This window comes from Hippocampus comes, unplaced genomic scaffold (assembly GCF_001891065.2).
Source record: "Hippocampus comes isolate QL1 unplaced genomic scaffold, H_comes_QL1_v1.1 scaffold249, whole genome shotgun sequence".
In the NCBI taxonomy this organism is placed as follows: Eukaryota; Metazoa; Chordata; class Actinopteri; order Syngnathiformes; family Syngnathidae; genus Hippocampus; species Hippocampus comes.
The window spans coordinates 115,128-123,994 of NW_017805035.1; the positions used below are offsets into that span (position 1 = coordinate 115,128).

General features: G+C 38.5%; 1 long non-coding RNA gene across 1 annotated transcript in view; it reads left to right on the top strand.

The window, feature by feature from the left end:
- LOC109512270 (uncharacterized) overlaps positions 1-8,385 on the top strand; it is a 34,956-nt gene extending 26,571 nt beyond the window's left edge. The window contains exon 3 of the long non-coding RNA XR_002167489.1: positions 8,289-8,385. This is a non-coding gene — a long non-coding RNA (uncharacterized LOC109512270). The remainder of the gene's footprint in view (positions 1-8,288) is intronic.
- Positions 8,386-8,867: the final 482 nt, after the last annotated feature.

Here is an 8,867-nt window from a genome sequence, read left to right on the forward strand (position 1 = left end):
CGAGGGGTGGGGGGGGGTGTACAATGGGGGTACATCCAGTAGCCCCCACCGATCCTCGTTCTCAAACACATTATCCCACATCCATCCGACTCTCTTCCTCCCTCTTCATGCTGCATGGGAACCCGAGACGGACCAGCAACACCACCCAAGTTCATTTGCGCCCTTGTTGCACATGCGCATGCACAAACACACACACACACACACACACACACACACACACACACACACATATGCACACGCGCGCACACACACACGCACACACGTCTCTGAAGAGGGGAGGTCATTATAGAAATTTAGTACCACTCTCCAAGAAGGTTCACTTTTTGCCAGTCATAAACAGAAGACATGCCTGTAGCAATTTGACAAAATGTCTGCCCTTTATTATTTGGAGCGAACTAACAAATCTAAATACACCAATTATAATTTGGTACACACCCACATGCAAATCATCAAATAAGGCAAAAATGGCAACACCCCAACCACAATTAGTTTGGCAGCACGGCTCACTATTTGGCGAGCGGAATGTTGTTGTTGAATGGCTTGTAGCAGCTTGTTAAAGAGGAGTCTTTATTAACGAATTAGCAAATGACATAAAGAATAAATAACCGCGTCAATAACTGTAGCCTTATTGCAAAGAACAATTCGATATTTCATGTCAACATGTGGCCAAGTCAAGTGTTCAAATGGAACACAAAATGGCAGCCCTTTGCTCTTTATAACGAACAAATCTAAATATGTAAATTATGGTTTGGTACACTTTCACATACAAGAACGGGAACCCCCTAATGACAGTTTTGGCAGCAGGTCTCACTATTTGGCAAGCGGAATGTTGTTATTGAATGGATTCTAGCTGCTTCTTTAGGAGGAGTCTTTAAGAACTAATTAGCAAATGACTTTTAAAAAACATTTCTAACCCCAACAATAACTGCGGCTTTATTGTAAAGAACTTGTGAATATTTCAAGGTCAACATGTCAGGAAAAATGCCAGCAAGGCCTTCATAAATGGAACACAAGATGGCTGCCCTTTGCTACTTCTAACTAACTAATAAATGTACTTAAATTGTAGTTTTCCACATGCCGAATGTGGATTTTGGCAGCACAGCTCACTATTTGAGAGGTGGCGTGTCATAAACAAATATTTGAATGTGAGCATTAAGCCAAGAAAATGTCAGGATGGCCTTCATAAAATTGAACATAAAATAGTTTACCTGTATTGTTTACAAATAAATCCTTCTTCCAAAGACATATGTGCTAGTTTGTCATGTGGCAGTAGCACTTTCATGGAAAAACAATCTCAAAATGCGAAAATAGGGACACCCCGGAGATGTGAATTTGGCAGTACAGATCACTATTTGGCAAGAGAAGTTGCATTGCTTATGATTGGTTGTAGCAGTTTGTTAAGCTGTTCTCATTCAATTGGGAATTTTTTCCACATTCCAACAATTCTGACATTCCCAAATTTCCACTTAAAAAAAATAAATCCCAAATTAGATATAGTTTTCACTTGACATATTTACTGAATCATCGTTCCACATTTCTTGACCAAATTCAAACCATTCCAGTTTCAACTTATTCAGGTCATCTTCGGAATGACTTCCTTTGTCGAAATTCCCACATTTTCGCAGCAGAAGAAACTTTTTATGGCATGACCGCCTCCATAATCCCCGACTGATTCAACCCGTTCCAACATTGAGTCTCACATTTTGCATTTTTGCAAGTGAATTCATGCTACAGCATTTGTGTCTCTTCCATCCCAATTTATGACAACAGACAGCATTTGTCCTTGAATGCTCATGGTTATATTTTACCAGCAGTGAGCTTTAAAAGTCATATTTATTAGATTAAGTCTTCATCCCAAAATTCCTCACTGTGAAAAGCACAATTTGTACTTTATCGGGGCTAAAAGTAATTCAAGGTAGAAAACCTTTCAAATATAAATGATTGACATGAACATAACAATGTCAATTAGCACAACGAAGCAAACACGTTTTTTTTTTTGCTCTAAAACAATTTCCTGATTTTTTTTTTAACTTACATCTTTACGTTGGGGCACAATACAACCAAGAGTTAGTTCTGTCAACTCTTAATTATTTCTTAAAACTTCAAATAGTTTGTTGAATTGCCCAATGTAAAAAAATGTACCAGTTTGTTGACTTGAAATTTTGAGCCACTCAACTTTTTTTTTTTTGAACAGTACTGCGGATGGATGACAAACAGACAAATAGCAAACAGTTGAGTTGACCATTTTGAATCAACCCATCAATCAACGGTCTCTGATTGGCTCCTATCCAACCACTACCAAACCAATTTCACTCAAATAATACAACTTTTACATTCTAGCAATTCGTTTTCACCATGATACATTTTTATGAAATCCACTAGATTTGCTCAAATTTAGAAACTGCGCTGTCCTGCACGTTTTTCGATGTTTCCCCTCCTCGAACACAGCGGATTCAAAAGATCCGGATCCTAGTGTCTTCTTCATGTTGTCCCCTTGAAATCTTGAAATTTGCGATATGCGATATGACAACGAGTGACGAGGAAACGGCAGCTCGGAGATCCTGCCCGGAACCTGTTGTGCGCGCGCACGCACGCACGTCTCCACGAGTGCACGCGCACCGGACGTGTCCCAACCGCGTGCTTTTGTTCACTGTGTCAAAATGGCTCACGCGCACGCATTCACGTGCACAAACGCACGCTCACACACACACAATAGATGATTAAATAGGAAGCAGCGACTGGCTCACATTTAAAGCGTAATTAAAAGCATTTATTTTGCAGCTTGTGTCCCCCCCCCCTTCCCCACCACCCCAGGACCACCACCTCCCCAAAAAGTGTGTGTACCCTTCCCTTGCACCCTCCTTGTTAGTCTCACCTTCTTGAATGATCCACGCTTGCATCCAAAAGCTCCTTTTTTGGGAGGGGGTGGCAGTGTAGAAGTGTGTGTGTGGGGGGGGGGTTATACTCAGCTGACAGTCTGACGACGACCACGTGCGTACAGAGGCAAAAATTTAAAAATGTAAAAAAAAAAAACCCAACCATATAAATAATAATATTAATTCTTACAATCGAAAATCGTGGAAAATAAATCATTAGGTGTCGTTTTGAGGAAGACACGCAAAGCCAACATGGCGGCGTGAAAAATCTCCCACGCCACACAGAGTGATTACAGCCGCAATTAGAAAGTCATTTGCATATATGCTAATGCGGGATAAAAAACATGTGCTTAGCCGCCGGAGGGAAATGATCAGTTCCCCCCATTCCTTCTTTGAAGAGCTCAAATCTGCTGTGTGATATTGATGATTATTATGGCCTTTAAGGAACATTTTCATCTAAATTCGTCCTTTTAGGTCACAAAAAAATCTTCATTATATGTATTTCAATTCCTTGAAGTTGGTGGAAAAAAACGTTCTGTTTTTTTTTTTGTTGTTCTCATTTTGTGTGGGGAAAATCTAGTGGAAAAAGAGGATGAATGAATAATGTATGTTCTGTTGGTTTTAATTAAAGATGATTTTGTTTTCAATATGGCGACTCGATTTCACCAGGCAATAATTGTAGAAAATATTAAAATACGATTTACCAAAGGTTTATATGTTTTTATGGTCTTCATCAAGCTTCTTCGTGTGAAATTAATTAGTGACCCTTCATTTTTGTGCGCATGCGCACTTGAGAAATCGGAATGCAGTTTTATTAATTTCTTGCGTTTAGCAGTTAAACGTTATTTTCTTCTCCTCCACAAAAAAAAAAACTGCCCAATATGTATTTGAATGTTTATTTTCAAATGTTCACGATGTTGGCGTGAATTTCATTTTAGGCTGCTGCATCACCAATTGAAATAAAATAACACTCACGCCAATCTCACGTCAGAGTAGAGAGATAACGTAAATGGATATTTCATTAAAAATATGAAACGTTCTTTTGCACTATTAATTTGATATGTATTTGCTTCATTATTACAGCAAAGTATACGCTGGCTGCCTTTAAAATTTTGACCAATGAGACAATCATACATACCAATACCACTTATTAATAAATATTAATAAAGGCACTTTTTAAAAAAAATACACATCATATTCGAATAGAATTCTATCGTATACCTAATAAAGTGACCACAATGATATCTTCCTCTTTGCATTTTAAATTAAGCTTTTATATATTTATTTATTGATCTATTGATCTATTTATTAATTATTTTTGGGGGTTTTACGGTTCCTTCATTCCTCGTGATTCCTAATCAAATATCCCTGGATTGGTTTATTTGCCCCCCCCCCGCCCCACCAACTATTTACATCTCATTTGCATATTTCTCTGACGCACCCGGGCTCAGGTGTGAGGATCACGTGACGAAGAACAGGAAGATTTAATTAGTCATTAATGAACGTCAAGCCGGAAATGTGTCGTGCTTATTTGCATCCAAAGTGGGTCATAGTCGATCGCAAGATAAAGAGGAAAATAAAATATGTTTTTCGTATTCAACCTTTCCTGCTTCAAATTTTTTTTTAATCTCAAATTGAGGTCAGAAACTGGAATTAAATATACAGTTGTAGACATCGAATGTACATTTTATGTAAAATTAGGGGGAAGTGCAAAAAAATTACTTTTGAATTCCCCTGAGCACAATATGTCATTCAAGGATTATGTTTTTCCCACCCTCAAAATGTAATAATTCACGTTTTGTTTCTACATGGATGAGGTGAAGTAATTTACGTTGCTCAGTTTAGTTGTTGTTGCCTTTTTTGCTTGGCGTTTTCTTCCCTTTCTTTAGTGTTAATTTGAATTTAAAAAGATGAAATAAATTTTCTTTATTTGCACGGTTGGAACGTCCTTGTGACGTTTTGTCCAAATTAATTAGGGGACGTCATGTGACATTTTTCAGGTGCGTCGCTTCATGTATTTCGCCTTTTTCGTGCTCTTGAATGTATTCAAAGAATAAATGAAACGTCCCTTTGAAGAAAAAATAAAAGGAAGATTTTGCATCTTTCAAATGTCCCCTCACGATGGGAAAAATTCACTCGTCATGTTTGATTTGAGTGAACATTCACGCACACAGGCACACGCGCGCGCGAACACACACACACACACACACACACACACACACACATTTTCATGCAGTATCCCACGATGCAAGTTACAATGGAAGTAATTAATATGCACATAAATTAAAAGTGAGACGCTTTTTCCCCCTCCTTCTTTAAGGGGTTAATTTCAGGAATGGGAAAGAAAGAAAGAAAGAAAGAAAGAAAGAAAGAAAGAAAGAAAGAAAGAAAGAAAGAAAGAAAGAAAGAAAGAAAGAAAGAAAGCCTCTGTCTATGAAAACGAAGAGGAGGAGGAGGATGAAGAAGAGGAGGAAAAAAGAGGAACTGGAGGAGGAAAAGAAATGGCCCACATTGCATTCACACGTGTGCTCGAAGTTTACATTCCATTTCAGTTTCCCCACTTTTGTTTCCAGGATGAAGATGAGTCATAATCATCATCATCATCGTTATCGAAATGATCAGCATACAATGCACGTCGTCTTAATTAATCTACAATTTTTACCCGACACAAGAGACCTGGTTCTAATATTTTGACCATTCTTTGGCACTAAATAAGGTGACAAAATATTTGGAACAGCCCTCAGAACGAAGTGCAGTCAGACAGTTATATTGTCAAAGTACAGTTATATTGTTTAAGATACAAGTTTATTTTTAATAATTATTGTTATTTTTTATTACTGTCTTTATGAAGGCTTTTTTTTTAATTTAGCATATCTAATGAATTGTCCAGCCTATATATTCACATTTCCTTGCCTAAATGAACATGAACAGTGAAGCAAAATATGGGAAAAGAAATTTACTGTTATGGATCAATCTAATTAACAAAACCAGTGACCAGGTAGACCAGAAGATGATTAAAATTATGGTGCTTATATATTTTTTTAAGAACGGTCTGGTTCTGATGAGACGATGACTCAGGTTTTGCGCTGTAATGTAGAAGAGCGGATCCAATGGCCGGACACGGTGCGTCATCTGCAGGACAGTTGGTGGCACTGCAGGGACTTCATATTGGTAGTCCTTTGTCTCTCTCTAGCGGTCGACTTTGAATACTACAAGTTCAACTGTAAAATATATATTTTTTATATTACCAACCTAAAATGTTTTTCACATTCAATTATAATAATTTAATTCACATCGATTTATTCATTTTCTTTAATAATATTTCTCTTAAGTGCACTTCTTCTAGTACATGAATGTGTTGGATTATTATTATGATTGTTATTATTAATTTTTATTTTTTGTCCAATCAGATTTCATCTTGTATGTGTTGCTGCGTCAGTCTAATCTGTCCAGGGCCTTCTATATCTGTAGTACCTATACTTTGTAATCAACTCATTGTATTCTACTGTACGTAAAAGTTAAATATAACTTATGCGCGACACGAAAAGTAAATTTAAAAAAAAGTAACGTGCCTGCAGGCAACAAACTTCATTTTAATGTTTGCTTGAATTTTATGCCATACTGTTGTGTATGTACATTTTCTTTGTGTTTAATTCAGTAATTATTGCACATGCCACGAGGAAGCCCATATAACGAAAAACATAAGAGGAACATTTTGCATCTTTGAAATTCATGGGAAAAATTCACTCGTGTCATGTTTGATTTGAATGAACACACACACACACACACACACACACACACACACACACACACACACACACACACACAAGATGATTATCGTACAGTACCCTCCCTCCTGCCCGCGATGTTATTTCCGGGTTTGCTGTCTCCTTTTGTCACATATTTCTTTTGTACAGTTTATAACTATGTTTTGTCCTGCCTTCAGGTTTCAATGCCATTGTTGACGACTAGATGGCAGCACACTATTTTTTTTGAAAGAAGAAGAATGAAAACAGGAAGCGTTTCAGCGTACGAGATCACACAGGTTGACGTTGGTTGTTCTATGCATACATGTAGCTACAGCTGCAATTCCAAAATCTCGTGCGCAGCTGAAGTCCATTAAAAATTTTGCTCCGAATGACTAACCATGCTACCATCAAAACTTCTTTAATTAAATTAGATTACCCATCAAAACAAGATGTAATTCATGAAGACCACTGCAAGAACTGCCTCAAACATCAGGACTGCAAATATGAAAGTAACCCACTCTTTACAAACAGACTGGTGCGCCCATCTACACCCAGTCTGGCTGCTAATTTAATGACACTCCGTTTGGTTTCTCAACTCATAAATCTGACTCCAAAGTCAGTGCCTCACCAGCCATGAGCCTCGCCTCATGTCACTGGTCTTCGCCGCCGCCCCCTGAACCTTTCATCCACTTTTTCCTTGACTGTGTGATGCGGCTAATTGCGACGGTTGCACTTTAGTCCCAATTGACGGCCACAGACAAGAGAGGAGAGGAGAGGGGGCGTTTGTTGGCGCGGTTACCATGGAGACCGTCTGCATTGCTAGGCAACCGCAGGGATGCGGTGGAGGCGGAGCGGAAGACAAGCTGCGGGTCTCTCACACACTCGGGCACACGCGCGCGCACACACACACACACACACACACACACACACACACACACACACGCACACACAAAACAGAGAGGTAAATAAAGTCAAGTAATTGCTCACCTGCTGCCTAACATACTGTTAGTTCTAAAGTACAGCTAATTGCTCGTTATTGTTGAGGGGAGAATGGAAAGATAGAAAAAAATGTTTGACTTGAAGACTAAAAATGAAATATAAGAAAAAAAGTGATTATTCATTTTTAGGGCAACTCAATTTTTGTTAAACCAGTTTATTATTGTTATTATTGTTATTATTATTGTTGTTGTTGTGTGTGTGTGTGTGTGTGTGTGTGTGTGTCCGCGCACACACGTCATTAATCTGTCTCCACAAGCCAAATGGTGAGGAGCTGTGCCTAAGTTTCACAGTTGGATAAACAAACACACAGTAAGTTCGTCACTGTGTCCACTTTTTGGGATGTAATGTTTTGTGAAGACAAAATGGGCAAAGTATTGGGACACACAGGTCTTACTCAAAATGTTTAATGAAGCAGAGTGTGCACATTTCTACAGTTGTGTTTGTATATGTTTCTCTAAGGTCTGCTTTTGGTTGTGTGAAGCACATTGAGTTGCCTTGTGAATGAAATGTGATGGCTATGTAAATAAATTCGCCTTGACCTGTTCGATTTCCGCCATTGGTCCTTCAGACTTTTCCATGCACCCTGTCATGGTAGACATGTCCACCCAATTTCATGTTAATTTTTCAAACTGATTCAGAGGCTGTTTTTTTCCTACCTGTCCAGGGGATGCTTCTGAGTGACTTTTGGTGGTTCGTGTTCAGAACTCCTAAATCAGTTTTCACTGGCATGTGCACACTTTCCGTTCCCCAACCCCCCCCAAAAAGGTAAGTTTTTATGGATGTTTTCTGAGCAATAAACATCCACTTAGAGATGTTATGTCGCTTAAAGAGTCATCCTAAACAAATGAGGGCATTGAGTGAGGCAGATGTTCCGACAGGGGGCGCCAAATTACATAGAGTTGTGAAGCAAATCTGCGGAAGTTCTAGTGTAGATTTTTAATGTTTGTAGTACAGTACATCTGAAATTCAGAAATGGAAGTCAACGCACACTTGCCACCATTATAAATGCCTCTTATTAACCCTGATTACAGTTCAGATGTTCTAGAAGGCTTTTCCTGATATTTGTTTTTTGGTCACATCTTTCAGCATCCAGAGGATCTCATTATTCAAATGTATTGTTCAGTTCAGGTCACGGGTACGAAGAAAGGTGGAGGGAATTATGAACCGTTCCAAATTCCCTAACAGTCATTTTTAAAAAGGCTTCTGCTAGAAAGGAAAACATAAGGGAGAAAAAAAAAACCTC